This window comes from Cupressus sempervirens, chromosome 8 (assembly GCF_028749045.1).
Source record: "Cupressus sempervirens isolate cs-2001-9-10 chromosome 8, ASM2874904v1, whole genome shotgun sequence".
NCBI lineage: Eukaryota > Viridiplantae > Streptophyta > Pinopsida > Cupressales > Cupressaceae > Cupressus > Cupressus sempervirens.
In genome coordinates this window covers 279,561,283-279,579,280 of record NC_143125.1, presented here as the reverse complement: position 1 = coordinate 279,579,280, position 17,998 = coordinate 279,561,283, and the positions used below count along the sequence as shown (strand labels likewise).

At 32.8% G+C, this 17,998-nt stretch overlaps 1 pseudogene; it reads left to right on the top strand.

The window, feature by feature from the left end:
- LOC149542523 (myosin-17-like) overlaps nucleotides 1–17,536 on the top strand; it is a 37,796-nt pseudogene extending 20,260 nt beyond the window's left edge.
- Nucleotides 17,537–17,998: the final 462 nt, after the last annotated feature.

Below are 17,998 nucleotides of genomic sequence, written 5' to 3'. Positions count from 1 at the left end.
ATAGGTCACACACCTTATCCCAGAGCCTTTTGGTAAAAGAGCAATGCAAAGTAATATGGTTCACTAATTCACAATCATTCTTGCATAGAACACACCTATCCTTTCTTCACTAAATTGTCAATAGTCAAGATCTTATCCTACAAAAGAATCCAAAAGAAAATATTGATTTTAGGTGTCATACCTTTCACCCAAGCCTTAGCCCAACATGGTTCATGGTCCACATCAAAAGAATTAGCATAGGCTGGGGAAACAGAGAACATTTCACTGGAATCAAACATCCATATCAGATCATCCTCTTTTTTATTTAAAAAGATAGTATTTAGACACTTGTTAAGGTTAGCCAAGTTTTCATTCACCCTTTTGAGGTCCAACCACGTATCATTCTTCCAATAATCCACCACAAAAGTACCAATAAGATTCTTATATTGCTCCACCTAGTTGTTCTAACTTGAATCCACACAAAGTGGGTGATCCAATATCCAAGTGTCTTCCCAAAAAAAAAACTATTCTTCCATTGCCCACCTTCCATCTGACCCCTTTCTTTATTATATGTTTATATTTTTAGAACATTTTTCCAGATCATGGATCCCCCTTGCACCAAATCATTATGAAGGAATTGATTAAAATTATTGTTTTCCTTATTATATTTGTCAACCCAAATGTTCCTCCATTCCCCTTCCTCCTTACACCATCTCTATAATAATTTAGCCAATAAGAATTCATTCATAGTTGTAACTCTTCTCAATCCAAGTCCTCCCTTGTTAAGGGGCATGTAGACCTTCTCCCAAGCAATCAATGGTAACCTTTTTTTAATCTTCGTTCCTATCCATAAGAAGAGCTTCTAAATTTTTTCAATAGCAAGAGAAAACTTTTGAGGGATTTTGAAAATAATCAAAGCATAAAGTAGAACACTCTAAAGGATAGATTTCAAAACAATAATCTTTCCAACCTGATTAAGGAGGGAACCTTTTCATCCAGCAAGTTTCATGTGAATTTTATCAATCAATGAACTCCAAAAACATTACGGGGGGTCCAGACACAGAGGTAGCCCCAAATAAGAGTTGCGAAGAGAACCAATTTCATAGCCAATAATCTTTTTGATTTTATTTTGCCTCACCTCATTGACAGTAATGAAATAAATCATGCTTTTTTTCTAGTTAATAACCTACCGTGAGGCTCGCCCATAATCCTCCAAGGTTATTTCAATATTCCTTGCATTTCTAATCGAGGCCTCTCCCATCACAATAGAGTCATCAAAAAATTATTGATGAGAGAAAATCATAGTAGTAGAGGATGGATTTAGGCCCACAAAGTCCCCCATCCTCACCATTTTTCCAAAAATCTCTCCAAACATTCAGCCAAGAGTATAAAGAGAATAGGAGAGTTCAGGTCCCCCTATCTAAGACCTCTAGAAGCCTTGAAGAAAGGGGTAGGAGATCTATTAACAAGTACTAAAAAAGATGCAGAAGAAACCAACATAAAGATCAGATCCCTAAATCTTTTATTAAACCCAAATGCTTCAAGACCTCAAAGAAGGAAAGTCCAATCCACTCTATCATAAGCTTTGGAAAGATTTAGCTTAAGAAGAAACCCTTCTTTCTTAGACACCGAAAGAAAGTGAATATTTTCATGAACTATAATGATGGAGTCCAAAATCTATCTACTAGGAACAAACCTATTTTTCTATTTAGAAATAATAAAAGGAAGAAGAGGTAGAATTCTAAGGGTTGACACTTTAGAAATAACCTTATAAAAGGAATTACAAAGGCTAATAGGCCAGAACTGATCCAAACTATCCACTTCTAGCTTCTTCAAAATAAGAGTAATGAAGGCACCATTCACTTCTTTGAGAATATTTCTAGATCCAAAAAATTCCTTAACCCCATTACAAATGTTAGAACCAATGATATTCCAATACTTGTGAAAAAATAAGAAAGGGAACCCATCAGACCTTGGGGCTTTATATCCATCAAAAGAGAAAATAGCCTTAGAAATCTCATCATAAGAAGGGATGGAGGCAAGAGATTTATTCTGATCTTTAGAGATGCAATTAGGAATACAATCAAGAAACAAATTTTGCTTAGCTACATCCGAATTAAGGTCACCTTGAGGTAAGTTACCAAAAAACTCCACTAGCTCCCTTTTAATGGTCTCCTCATTCTTAGTGAGTCCCTCTTTCATGTTGAGTCTAGAAATTTTGTTAACCATCCTATGCTTCAAAGTAGTAAAATGAAAAAACTTAGTATTCTGATCTCCTTCCTTCAAAAAATAAATTATAGATCATTGCCTCCAATACATCTCCTCCTTGGTAATGATGTCATGAATCTCCACTAGTTTAACACTTTCCTCCTCCCTAAAGACAGCCTCATATCCATCAATCTGAATTCTATCCTGTATTTCTTTTAGTTCCTCCATAATCTTCCTTTTATTTTCAAAAATGTTGCCAAAGGTTTCTTTATTCCATTTTTTATTTTTTTCTTGACATTTTTCAATTTAGCTAAAACTTTAAACATAGTTGTACTTGCCATAGTTATACCCCACCACTCCTTTATGAGATTCTCTAGGTTTAGGTGAAGAGTCCACATTTTTTAAAACTTGAAGGAGAAATTTCTCTTATAGTTAAGCATATCAACCACTAAGAAAATGGGATAATGATCTGATCCCAATTGGACTTGAGCACTGAGAGAACATTTGTATTTTAGGAGCCAGTCACTACTAATAAGCACTTGGTCCAACCTGGCCTATATGAGATCCTTTCCAGTTCTTCTATTAGTCCAAGTGTACTCAACCCCATGCAAATCAAGATCATGAAGAAGATGATTATCAATAAAGTCCATTAAATCTAATGTACTATCCAAATTATTCTGACTACCTCCCCATTTTTCAACTTCTTTTAAAGGAGTATTGAAATCCCCCATAACTATCTAGCTCTCATCAGAAAAAAGCTTTCTCTAATTAGTAATATCTTTCCAAAGAGCCTTTCTCCCCCACTTGGTATTGGGAGCATAAAAATTAGTAAGAACCCAAGAAAAGTCATCCTTAGTGTTAGAAAATTTAACATTCATCATGTTTTTATTTTGAGAAATAAGATCTCCTTGAATACACTTATTATTCTAGAAAATAGCCATACCTCCTAAAGCTCCCTTAGAATCATTTCTAATGATCTTCCCACCCCTGAAAATTGGAAGACCTTTCACTTTTTCCTTCAACATCTTTGTTTCTTGCATAAAAAAAAAAATGGCCTATTATCTCTAATTATATTTTTCAAAATGTCATGTTTGTGAGGGTTATTTAACCCTCAGATATTCCTTGAGATAATCTTCATCTTTTATGAATTTTTTTTGATTCAAGGATAGTCCTCTAACTACCATCCACAATACTTATATTAGCCTCAACAATTATTTTCTGCATGTTGGAAGGTCTCCTCACTGGGGAAAGGAAAGAATCAACATCCCCATTCTCGAGGATCTTCCCAGTAGGTGTTGAAGAAGGGTAGCAGTCTCTAGCCTCATTATATTTAGAGTCCCCCTTTTTTGAGATAGTATTATAAGAAGCTCCAAAGCTATCTCCTTTCTTATCCTTGGTTTTGGTTGCAACAATCTCCACTTCCTTTCTATGATTGGCTCCTCCTTTCTTCTTAGCTTTAGAAGTTTTACCAACTAGGATCCACTTAGCATCAGGTGTCTCCTCCTCCCAAATCTCATCCACCTCTTGTGAAATAGTTAAAATATCCTCCACTTTACCACTTACAAATTTTCCCTCCAAAGTAGTATCCTAAGCCGAAGGAACAGACATAGCAGCAAAATATAGATCCTTATGGGTCAACCCACTAGCACTATCAATCCCAATCTCGAGGTGACAGAATTCCCTACCTTGAACCTTGTCAAGAAAATCACTGCTAGGATTTACCAAATTTTCCTATACTCCATCCTCATTTCCCCTCAACTTCTCCTTATCTATTCCCAAATTGGGATGAGAAGCATCCACACCCAAAGACAAAGCATCCACACCTAAAGACTCACTTCTACCTAATGAGATCTCAGCGCTATTGTTATATGCTGGAAGGGGAACATCCACAATCAAAGATACACCTCCACTCTTTGTAAACTCTGCACTATTATTTTGTGCCTTTCTCATCCACACTTTCTTGACCTTCTTAGGCTCTCCCTTCAAAAAAATACATTTTTTGGCCTTGTGTCTAGGTTTTTTACAATGAAAATAGGTGAAGGGAATAGATTAATACTCAATGTGTTGATTCCATATGCCCAACTTAGATTTAAGCGAAATAGAATTAGGCATATCAATGCCTTGGTAGACCCCAATACAAAATCTGGCAAATTTCAATCTTCTCTAAGAAATAGTCACAATATCCAAAGAAAGAAGCTCCTCAAAGGTGTTGGCAATACCCTAAAACACATCCTCCACCCAAAACTCAAGTGAGAGGCTTGTCAACCTAACACAAACTGGGGCTTGGATAATAGATACATCCAAAGAGTAGAAGTTTGGAGTCCATCTCTATAAAATTAGAGTGTGCTTCCCCAAGACCCAAGGACTGCTACAAAGGATATCCTGCTTTTCTTCATCATAGGAAAAGCTAAAAGAAAGACATCCTTTGGCCATCACTATAATATCAACCTAGCCTTTCAACTTCCATTTCTTACTCATAGAAGCCTTACCAATTTCAATGTTGGGTCTGGCCCCTAAAAACCTTCCAACCAAAGTCGAGTCCATACAAGATATATTATAATTGATGATTTGATCTAGGATTTCAATGGAATACATACCTTTATCCTTCAAAGAGGTGTCCTTAATCAACAGGAAGACAAATTTTCTAGTTGGATGGATCCCAAACAAGTTGGACCATTTTTTATTTTTCTTGCTCTTCTAACTTTGATTGCACTCCAGAATTGGATGGTTCAATCACGTTCCCACTTGAGGAATTCAAACCCAAATTGCCACCCACTCCCTTATCCACACTCTCGTGCACCACCTGCTCCATAAAACTATTATAGTTTCCTAATTAGTAGAAAACATGAATGGGTCTTATATTACTTTGACTTCATAGAGTTTATTAAAATATGAAATGTTATTATCAGGAAGTGCATTCAAAACATAGATGACAACTCGCTTAATATAAGAAAGTTTATATAAGTAAGAACCTCCAAGTATGTATTATTTTAGCATGACATTAAATTGATGTTACCTTCAATTTTCTTTGGCTTTAATTCATAGTTGTAGGCCACTATAGTTACTAATTATTTTCCCTATTACATTTCACCATAGACATACATTCAACCATATCATAGTGAGCTACAACTACTCTTGTTCTAGTATGACCACTACTTTCTTCATCCAAAGTGGTATGGTAGTGTACTTCTTAGTTCCAACTATAATTATATAAAGTAGACTATTATGACATTGACAAGCACATACTCCTCTAAATTTACCATTTTTATGACTACTATGTTTGTATTTTTAAACAAGATAATGATAGTCTTCTATATTAGTTTATAGGGAAAATTCAAACTCTCTAAGTTATTTCTCAATCTCTTACAAAAGATGCAATCAAAATTATCAATAATGAAAACCTATATGTGCAACCACATCTTCAAGACTTTGGTATTGTACCATTTGTACAAGGAACTCAAGAAAAAAATAGATATAAGTTAGAGCTCTTTGATGGCCTTCACCTACAAAAGGAAACCTTTCCAAGGAATTTTAATGATCTTATAACTTCATATAAGATCCAAAAGGGTTCTATAATATATGTCACCTGCTATTCTATTCCCACCATTTGTGAGTCAAGGTAACCTAACATCTACTACAATTGTATTAAAAGAAACACTTCTTGTTTTACTGTGCAATTATGTAACTTTACTAATATTGTTATTTTACCTACCTTTTTAGGTGGATTGTAATCTCCAACTGAGAGATACCATGCATAGAACATGACATCATTGGTGTTCCCATCTTCTTATTTAAAGAACTAGAGAAAATTGTTAACTAGTCTTTTGTTAGCCCATTGAGCATGAGAAAAAGTGTTGAACACATTGGCACATCAACGCATATGACTCATACTACATTGATGTTTGACCTTGATGCATTTGTATAGAAAAAATGTCACATTATACCAATCACTCTTAAAAAGTTTGAACCCGTATCAAATAATGTGGACTATTAAAGATCATCTAACTATGAAAATGAAAAATACCAATTCAACTCAAAGAATGAGAATAGTTATTTGTGCAATTTTGACATTATTGATACTAAAAAGACTGAAGTCTAGATAACTTTCCTCAATGACGTTGCAAACTTCCATTTTGAGAAAGTTTCGATTGGGAGTGCCCACACATTGTCAGGTGGTACCATCAAATCTACAAATAAGTCCTATAATAAGTTGAATAGTGCTTTTATCACTTTAAAGGAAGATTTAACACTTTCTCTATGTGATGATCAAAACTAAAGGATGAGATGCAACTAAGGTTGTTACAAAGGATTATTAAGATGATTGATGTTTCTATGTCCCCTATCAATGTAACTTTGTGGGGAAAGGCAGCTAAGAAAGAAGGTGTGCAACTACAAGAAGTTAATTCTAATTGTTGTAAAAAATAGTCTTGTGGTAGAATATAATGATAAGGTCATAAGAACACTTGCCACTTTACAATAACTTATACACCCTAATATTAATGAACCCAACCAACTACATTCTTGGTTTTCCCAACATGGGCATACTAGTGTAGGAGCACCCAAGGATTGCTTGATCAATCCAAAAAAAAAAAAAATTTGTGTGTGTGTGCGTTTAGAGAATTTTGGTTGTGTTTTACATAAGTTCATGTGGAACTTTCCTAGCAAAATAATTATAGTAAAGGAGGGACTAGAGCTTGTAAAGGAATTGATGGGTTTCTTCATTGGAAAATTGCAAGTTATACAAGAGAAATTGAATATTTTATATCAGGGAATATAGCCCTTTATACCATCAATTTTGGATACTACTAGCACATTGAAAGATTGGAAGGACTAATCAACTTCATTTGACAATATTTTGATCCAAGAAGCTACAGTGTCAATTTTTTAAGATGTTTCAAATATTCCTTTCAATAAATTGACTGATTCTTTTTTTAACGTCGAAATAGATTTAAATAAGTTCATTATTGAATCCAAGCTAGTCATGGATGTCATGTGGACTAAGGACACTCAGGACTTGCAAGAAGTAAAGCCTAAAAAATGGCCCATTAAAGGAGAAATATATGTATGGGAAGTAGTGGTGGAAATTAAAGCTTTGCTGGTAGGAGGTAGTTGAGATATTTTGTAAACAAGATAGATAAAGGACAAAGAAGACAAAGATCAGATGTCTAATATATGTGCTCCTTTACTTCCTCAACTACTTGTCTTTATGATTGACATTTTTAAAAAATGTCTATGTCCCCTTTTGTTCTCTTCTTCCAAAGTTTTGTTTCCAGTAACTTTTTGACATGTGTCCTCCACTCATCTATAGCTTGTTGCAATCCTATATATGGATTTCTAGGATGAGAAGTAGAGGTCAGTTGTCTATAGAATTTTTCACATATATCATGCATTATTTTGTAGTTTGTCCAATGGTTTTGTAGTTATCTAAATGAGCTCAATTGTATGCATACTTGAATACAAAAAGTGAACATTTGGGACCCATGCCTTGTCTTTGTGTCATATTGTGAGTTTCTATTAGTAGTATTAAGATCTAAATGATAAGGATTTATCCTTAATTATCATTATCTTTGAGGTTTTGTCTCTTTTTCACATATCTATAACTTTGGAACTAAATGAACAAGTTTCCTTTAGTTTAATGCAATTTAAATAGTTGTATATCTCTTATTGATTGCTACTAATTTAAAGAATTGGGTAATTTCTTTCTAAAATGGATAAAATTTAGGGTTTGTAAAAAGGATGAGAATCAGAATGAAAATTAGAGTGTAATGTTGACACTTTAAAATCACAGGTTGATTAAAAAGGCCAAATCTAATAATCTTCGACTCTATATCCCATTGGATAAGACATTGGTCCATTCTAAAGTTCAAGATTACATTGACAACTCATTTCATTATAGAAATTTCACAACAACAAAACAATTTACTATTTAATGTACCAAGAACTTCAGTGTTGGTCATCACTTATTTGCATCAACCTTTTGGTTATAATTAGCTATTGTTTTCAGAGGGTTTATTACCAAATTATGGAAGAATATTGACCATTTCTACTATAAGGAATAATCTAGAAAGAGAAAGTGATCAATTAGCTAGATTAATTACTTAAGTTTTTCCACCTTGGGCTTGCAGAGCCTAAAGTGAAGTGAGCCCTTGTGACTCTATTAATGTTGGCCCATAACTAAGATTTGAGCCTACTAACTATAGGATTTAGCTCATCTTTAGGCTTGCCTCTATCTTTGTTTCCTGGTATCAGGTTGTAAATCTACTTGATAGATTCCATACTAGAATGAAATCCAAGGATTCCAATATTGTAGGCTTTACATTATGAATTGCCAATATAAAAAATGAAAGAAAAGATTCTTGTGAAAAAAGGACCATAGATAAAATTAGGTCTCCTCTTTTTTCCCTACTTCAGCAATGGTGTTGAGAAACTACAATTAAATCCTACAAGCTTAAGTGCTCTCTCAAAATAGATTTGGGGGCAGATAAAGAAAGTAGCTAAATGAAATTATTAATAATTGGTAAGACTCAAATATCTGTGTTAGACCTATATAGTTAAATTTTTCTTATAGATTGTTAGAACACAAATTTTATATAATATCATTAAATAGTTTTTAAGTGAGCTATCAATGCATTTATCAAATTTTTTTTTTTTTTCATGCATGACTTAATTTTTTTAAGAGAATCTTAAAACATTGGTTTCTTTATAGAGTTCTATACATGAGATCCTAACTCTCATGTACACCAAACATATATACGAGCTTCAATAGAATACTATAGAAAACCATTCACATTCTTATTCATATTCCAATAACCTCCTAGATGTTTTGGCTATTAATGTGTGACCCCATATTTCTTCATCATAGAGAGAATACAAAAGTGGAGTTTAGATTCTCTTACTATGAGTTTACATGCTCTTACTATGAGATTTAGGTCACATCTTCTAAAATGCATATAAAAAAGACTTCTTAAATTTGACAAGAAAATAAAGCATGAATGATATAGTACACATCTAATACAAAAGATTATTGTCATTTCTATTTTCACACATTTATGTCTTCAAATTATGATAACAATATTCATGAGTTATAATAAGATTATAGGGTATTATAAGACAAGGTACATCTAATGATTCCAATGTATCCATACATACACCTTCCAATTTCTCCTATTAACTCCATTCATGGTATATGAATAACAAATATTGATAGCTTCAATTGGGAACAACACAAATCTTGTTGCACCTCAAAACATTGATTTGCATGCTAGATAAATCAATTGCAATGCTAGGACTAGATACTTGGGCTTTGCTCCTAATAATACTCTTGAATCAACACTTCTAATGAATGATGTTTCTTGGTTTCTATTATAACTTCCTTCAATTTTTATCTACACTTTATTAAACCAACAAATCCCAGTTTAGAAGGGATTCGAATACATCACATGAGTTGCACAGATAAGAGGTTTGATTCTTATTTGAATTCATGGTATAGTGATCAGCCTTTACTGCTTTTTCATGTTATTAATGAATATCAATATAGTCCATACAGATCTTTGGAGACTCAAGTTTTCTTTAATGGTGTCATTTATTTCATTGTTAGAGTCAATAGCAGAGATGCCTAGGAGTTGGAAGGAGTTAGTAATTTAGAGGGCTTGTACAAAGATGGAGATAAATTTTTACAATTGATTATAGGTTATGATGTGAATCAAGATCAATGGGCCTTTACTCTTTGCATTCCTACTTCAATAGGCTTTATATATCACCTTATTAAATGGGAGGTAAATTTATTAGTTTGTGGATTAGAAGTGGGTCTTTGACATTTTTTGTTTTGGATACTTGATACAGAACATAAGATGTGGATTTGAGAATGGGAATTAGATTTATCACATGGGCTTCACACTTCCTGGGAGGTATCTACAAGCGGTGGCCTGATATGGTTTACATGTTGTTACAATTGTGTCATAGTTTACCATATGAAGGATAGGTATTGGTCACTTTATGGAGTAGATGATGCCTTTGGTTTGCAACACCCAAGAGGTATACCATCTGTAACTTTTGAGCCTACCCTTTTGTCATTTTGTAAATTTAATTTTTTGTATTTTTGAGAGTTAAGTTATTTGATATGAAAATTATTTTTGAGTATAGTTTATGGTCTAATTTGGTTGGGAATAGTTGTCGGTGCTATTTAAGTGCAACAGAGGATAGCTAATTGGCTATCTTTCTACCATTCACAATTGCCATTTTTTTCTTAAACAATTTGTTGTTTCATGTTTTTGTGTATTACAATCACTCACTGGTTTATGAACATGATGAAGTTTTACTCACAAATCCAACAATAGTGTCCATGTCCAAATTTGATACCATTTAGTACCTAAAAAGAAAGGTACTAACATGTTTCCAAGGAGATGCCTATCTAAATCTAACCAATGGATTTATTCCCAAGATAGGTTAGAGGTCAGCATCCCTTTATAACCTTGAGGGCATAGTATGAAGACATAATAAGGGTTTAGATCTCTAAACTTTGAGGGAACCTATTGTGATTAATATCTAAAAAACTTGGTTACAACCTAATCTTCTTCTTCTTGAACTAAAATGGCATTAGAGGTAGTATTGACACTAAGGATCATAAATAGTAAGTTTTCTTAATATGGTTGGTGATTCTATAACTCTTCTTACTTTGAATAATCAAATAACATAGATTTGGTTCAAGGGAACTTAGTTCATTCAGTTTAGGCCACAAGTATATTAGATATGACTTAATTTTGGTTATAACATGCCAAAGCATAGAAGGGAACATTACATGCTTTGACATACTACTGGATACAATGAGTCTATAGATTATAGGTGCAACCAACTAATGGTGAGGAGATAAGGAGATTCTTAATTTTCACTTGTATTCTAAATCACTTCCATATTTATTCTTGAGAACCCTATCAGTGACTAGTCAACTACATGTTTTATAATTAGGAACATAGTTGTCCATTTAGATATAACATTGTAACCCATGTCTCAGAGAAATACAAGCATATAAGAGTGTAAAATGGGATCAACTTTATTTACTTTTTGAGGTATTATAAAGAATATATAAGTCTTCCTAGTAATGAAGACGAATAAGGCTTTGGATTCAATTGGGTATAGCTCAATAGATCAAAAATAGTTAATTCTAAACAATTTTTCCATTTCTAACTAAATAAAATCAACATAGTGGGCAATGAAATTTGATGTATGCATGAACAACAAGGTTCACTATACAACACGACAAAACATATGTTCTTTGTATTGTTAATGCTATAGTCAATAATCACCTCTTTTTCAAGGTTGCATCACACAATATCATGGTGGTATCAATGGATGCCTTCTACACAAAGCCATGCACAACAAACACTCTCATGTTAACATTTGGTCAGACTATAGATGTATGTCTCATAGCTAATCAAGCCAAATACTACATGGCCACCAAAGTAACAACCCTTTGGCTCTTACTCGGTCCTTTTTTGGAAAGATTTGGGATACATTAGACATTGCTACTTTTAGTGATCTTCTTGTTACTAATTGATTGGGTTCATGGGATGAACTATGTGATATCTTTAGCATTCCTTCTACTCACAAAAAAAACATATTCTTTAATTTGGAAGGCAGTGGGGGCCTTCTTCCCTAGTAAGGTTTTTTCAGATAGTCAGGCCTGGGAACAAATGAAATGGGTGAATGGCAATTCCTTTTTCGGCATCAATTCAAAGTAGATATACTTGATGTTCTAAGATGATTCTAGGATCATACAATGGATTAATGAGGCTTGGGGTGTCATTGAACTATCTCTAGATGGTCCTTTGTGTTTAATGGGTTTTGGAATAGTGGTGAACCTAACAAATGTTATCTTGTGTGGTAAGTCTCATTTAAGAGGGTTGCTATGGGTGATGCATTGTCATCTATTTGTCGTGCCCCTATTGTCTGCTCTATTTGTTCATCCATGGAGTCCCTCTTTCACCTATTCCTTGAGTGTCTTTTTTATATTCATGTTTGGTCCATATTTCTTGGGTCCCCCCTTAGTTGGAGCACTTATCTTGACCTCTCATGGTTTGAAATACTTGTTGGTTTCATTGATTTCTTTGATGACAAGCTTAACTCCATTTGGTCTATTTTATTTTGTGGAATTATTTGGCTATTATGGAGTAAAAGGAATGAGGATATATATTAAGGTATAAGGTACCTTACTAATTTTATTCATAAACTCATAGTCTTATATAATGCTACATGTGTCTATTGTGTTGGATATATCAAAGAGCCCTTTTATGATCCTAATTTGTGAAGGAATGCTAATCAAGCATAAAATTGACACACTTCATTGATACATATAAGGGCATGTTGGACTAGAGGAGCTCAAGGCCATAGAACCATTCATGAAGGAGAATAACATCATGAAGGAACAAGTTGATGAAATCAATTAGATGCCTAAACTTACTGATGCTCCTAGGTGGGATGCACCCTCTAGTCTTTCTCCTGACATAGATCTCACTCTGGGAAGAATTAAATCAGAGAAAGCTGAAATTAACAATAACATTATTGGTGCATGGGATACAAGTTGATGCAATATATTAAGTTATTCTTTTTTGATCAGTAGGAACCCTTGCTGTGTTTAATTTTGTATTGTATATGTAATTGGTTGTGAGTTTCTAGGTTATGGCTAGCTAGTTAGCCTATTGATAGCTACAGTTATGCTTATTTTATTGAAGTTATGGTTATATTTTTTATGGTTCACTCATATGTAGTATTGTAAAACTCTTTCATTTACTATCTTTATAAAAAAAAATGATCCATATTATTAGTTCTTGTCTGGAACTATAGCCAAGGGAACATCCTTAAATAGTGATTTATCTTTGTTCAAACGACTAATCAAAATCAATTGTTGTTAATAGTTGATCTTTCTTTATTAGTTTTTGTTAAACTACATGTGTTTTAGGAAAAAATCAATTGAGTGCTTTATTGGCACTCTATGATTGGGCTTAGATTTAAATCTGTAGATTGACAAAGGTTGTGAAAATATTACAAGGCAAGAGAACATGCCAATATTAAAGTAAGCATACTTCACATTGTCAAGCTTGTGTGAACATTATAAGGTAAAAAAGGTGCAAAAGTTTATAAAAAATTTGGCAGATATTAGAATTTTAATTGTGTTGGCTAGGGAATAGACTTGCTACACCAAGTAAATGTTTTACAATATATTTGAACACCCCATAATAACATCTTGTGAACCACTAATAATATCTTGTAAACTTTGATAATATGGCCTAAATGCATTAATGACATGTGTCCTTAAAACCTTACCTGCAAATACGTGCATTTGTCAACTAGGGGGAGAAATTTTATGGGGGAAAATGGGCTTAGAGTGTGTAATATGTGTTCTGCAGTTTCTTTTTACATGCAAGTTATTCTATCTAGTTGTTCATTGGATATAAAGTTTGGTCTTGTTAACTCAAGCCTTCTATATAGTTAGGCTTCTTTTAAGGTTTATGTTGCTGGGTAGTGATTTACCTTTTCTTAGTGTCGTCCTTGCAACCTTCAATTTTGGAGCTTTAAATTTATGTAAATAGTTGTTACTTCTTCCTTGCAAATTTACCCTATTGGAAACTAAAATTCAATGCTACTTATTTTTTAATTATATTTGACCTTCTAGAAAATAACTAGAAATTTATTGTTCAATCAATTTTCTTCATCGATGATACAAATTTTCTTATGGTTAGTCAAACATGTATTATGTGGAATATGTGGTGACTAGGAGGAAGTGACTGTAGTGTAGGGAAACATTTAACATGCATGTATGTTTTCCATGGTCAAAATATTTGACCATTTCAAAGGTTGCAAGTGTATTACTATAAGAATTACATGGTTTTGATGCATCTGACAGATTTGGGAATACCCTAACTATTACAAAATCAGCTCAATGTAGAAAATTGTGTAACCAAATTCATGTAAGGTTATGCAGATAACATAAAATCTTATAGATAATTCAATTTCTTGCTAGCAATGCCATCTTGACTTGTGGGCGTGCTGAGTTCTATCAAATAACATCATTTTAAGGCATAAATGTAGACCAAGCAACCCTTGTTTTATCTCACTAGCAATGCCATCTTGCATTATGAGAATTCTCAATTCTATTGATTAACAACATTCTTTGGCATAAATGCTAGAAATCAATATGTACTCATGCCATTAAAGAGTAGTTTTTAATAGTTTTCACATGGGCTTTATGATGTGGTCATAAAAATCTTACTCTTTTTGGTTGAATATAGGTTGCTCTTGTAAACATTCTTGTAGGTTCTCAAGTATGGATGCAAGATTGTAAAGTGGCCTAAAGTATGGAGATTAAAGGTTAGTAGGTTAAAGTTCAAATAGTTGATGGAAAGTTGGTAAGTAAATAGTTTTATTTTGAATCACAATCTCTTTAGATTTCTTTTTTAATTTATTGTAACTGCTTATAATCAGTTTAACAAAATCTTACCAAGGGCAATAGGTTTGTAGGAAAACCCATCGCTTATGTTTAGGAATATTATTTCTAGCATTTCTTTGTGGATTTTTTATGCTTTCCTTTTGGTAAATGGTTAAAAAGCTTCTTTTTCAGAGAAGCTATGATACACTTATGCTTAGGGAATGATGCAATATCTCACTACTTATTACTATCAGAGTAAAAATTTTGGGTTTGTGTTAGTAATCATATCCCAGTCTTCTAGCTTTGCAAATCCAAATAAGAAGCTTTTTCTTGTGTGCAAGTGACTGTAAACTTGTCAAATGTATATCCAAAGGATTGTGAAACATTGCCAAGCAAAGTGGATGATATGACAAAAATTGCTTATTTACATGAACCAAGAGTTTTACAAAATTTGGCATCTAGATATGAACTAAATGAAATATATGTAAGTTGTTAGGGTTTTCTTTGAATTACTTTATATTATTATTATTTATATTTAGATAGCTCTTCATCTATTTGCTCTTCATTTATGACACTGTTTTATGTTTTTGTCTTAGTTAAAGTGCAATTCATATGCTTTTAAATAAACAACAAAATATTGTTACTAAGAGCAACATTCTATGATGACATTATGTTGTATCTGGCAGACCTACACTAGGAGTATATTAATTGCCATCAATCCTTTTAGAAGACTTCCTCAATTGTATGACAATCAAATGATGGAACAATACAAAGGGGCAACATTCAGAGAGTTAAGTCCTCATGTGTTTTCTATGGCAGATGCTGCATACAGGTAAGCCTCTCCAATTTTTTTGACTAAAGTCATGTTTTGTGTCAAAGAGGGTTTGTTTCATACATCCATTTAAACATTTTATGGATACTGGGTGATGATCAATGAGGGGATAAGTCAGTACATCCTAGTGAGAGGAGAAAGTCAAGTAGGTAAAGCAGAATCCACCAAAATGCTTATGCATTATCTAGCTTATATGCGAGGCTGAGCAACAACTAAGGGGAGATTAGTGGAGCAACAAGTGCTAGAAGTAACAAATAATGGGAAATTTGGTTATGAATGGAATCATTGTGGCATTTTTTGTTGTGATCTCAATCTTCTAATACCATGTCTTCATTATTTTATGTGATCATTATCTGATTTCTATTTTATTTGCTTCGTTGTAGTCAAATCTTATTCTAGAAGCCTTTGGGAATGCGAAAACTGTCAGAAATAATAATTCTAGGTTAATTCCTTTTTCATTTTAATATTTTCCATTGCATGTCTAATAGAAGGAAATTGAATGTAAGGAGTTTCTAGACCTTGAGTTGTTAATCTAGGGATTTGGCTTAGCTTTTGGAATATCAAGAGTACAATTTGTTCTTATATTTTTTTCTGACTAAGCAGCACGTTTTGTACAATCATTTTGGTGAATTTGTTGAGCTAAAATTTGACAAAAATGGAAGAATACTAGGAGCTGCTATTAGGACATACCTACTAGAAAGGTCTTGTGTTTGCCAAATTTTAGATCCAGAGAGAAACTATCATTATTTCTACCTTCTTTGTGCTACACCCCCAGAGGTATGTAGTATCATGCTTTGGTAATTGTGACTATAATTGACCATTGAAATAGGTTCATTGCCTATTTTCTATTTTTATTCTGAATCCACATATGTTCAATTCAAAATTGCAAAATTCTAATAGTAGCAGAACCATTTTGTGGAATTTTCTTCATTTCTTATTTTAGGAAACTAAAAAATCTAATTTGGGACATCCAAGTTCATTTTAGTATTTGCACCAGTCCAACTATTATCAACATGATGAACTTAATTAAAGGGAGGAGTACCTTGCAACACAAAGATCAATGGAAGTTGCTGGAATCAGTATTGAAGAACAAGTATGACATTTTGTATAATGAAAAATTAAAATGGTTCCATCCTTTTAAACTTGATTTTTTATGTTTACAATTTTTCTCAATCACTGAATATTTTCAAGATGCAATATTTTGAGTTGTGGCAGCTATTCTCCATTTAGGTAATGTTGATTTTACTAAGGGCAAGGATAGCAATTCTTCTAAGCTAAAAGATGAGACAACTATGTTTCATCTTAAGATGGTAGCAGAGTTATTCATGTAGATTCCTTTCTTTAATGACAATTTGGATGTTTTACTGGTTCTAAATATGTTTCTATAGTGCCCATTCAACCTTGTCTATGAACTATTTTTTTGTAGTGAACTACATTATATATTATCTTAGGTGCGATGTTAAGGGTTTGGAAGACTCTCCTTGTAAATGTGTCATTGTGACTCGAGATGAAAGCATTACAAAATCTCTTGACCCAATTGTTGCAGTTACAACCCAAGATGCATTGGCAAAAAAAATATACTCATGATTATTTGACTGGTATGATGTACCATTTGTGAGTATTGTGTTACTTAGGACAAGATCTCAAAGAAGAATACATTTGGAGAGTGAAGCATTTTTCTTAGTTTTTGTAGAATGTATATTGTTCTATGGGCTCTTCTTAAGACAATGCCATTTGTATTAGATATAGGTTCATAAATAAAATAAATAATTTGATTGGCCAGGGCCCTAATTCAAAGACCCTAGTTGACATTCTTGATATTTACAGTTTTGAAAGTTTCAAGAATAATATGTACATCTTATTTATAGACATCAAGACTACATATTTTAAATCATGCCTTGTAGCTATAGTCACTACAATTTAGCAAGCTATATTTGAAAGCGTTCATAATATGAAATGTTTACATATTACTCTTAGGTGAGCTAAGGAAAACCTATTTTTTTCTTCATTGTAGTTTTGAACAGTTCTATATCAATCTTACAAATGAGAAGCTACAACAACACTTCAATCAGGTTAGAAAGTTCCATATCTATTAAATTATCATAGTTTTAGAAAGAAATATATTTTTTATACATTTTTTTTGCTCTTTGCTTAACTATTTTAATATTTTTTTGTCATGTATGATGTTTACTTTTTTTTATGGATTTTCTATGGAATTTTTTCCATTTTAATATTGTTTTCTATGATAGGGACATGTGAAGAAAGTTGTCACTAATATGTATCTTTCTTTTGGCTTTGTAGTATGTTTCCAAGATCAACCCATGAGACCTTTGCACAAAATCTTTACCAAACTTTCAAGAACAATAAGTGTTTCAATAAACAAAAACTTTCTCGCACTGACGTCACAATTTGTCACTATGCCGGTGATGTGAGAAATTGCTTCTTTTTACTTATATATATATATATATATATATATATATAACCTTAACTTCTATCTTATGGATACAATAGGTTACATATCAGACTAATTTGTTCCTTGACAAGAACACAGATTATGT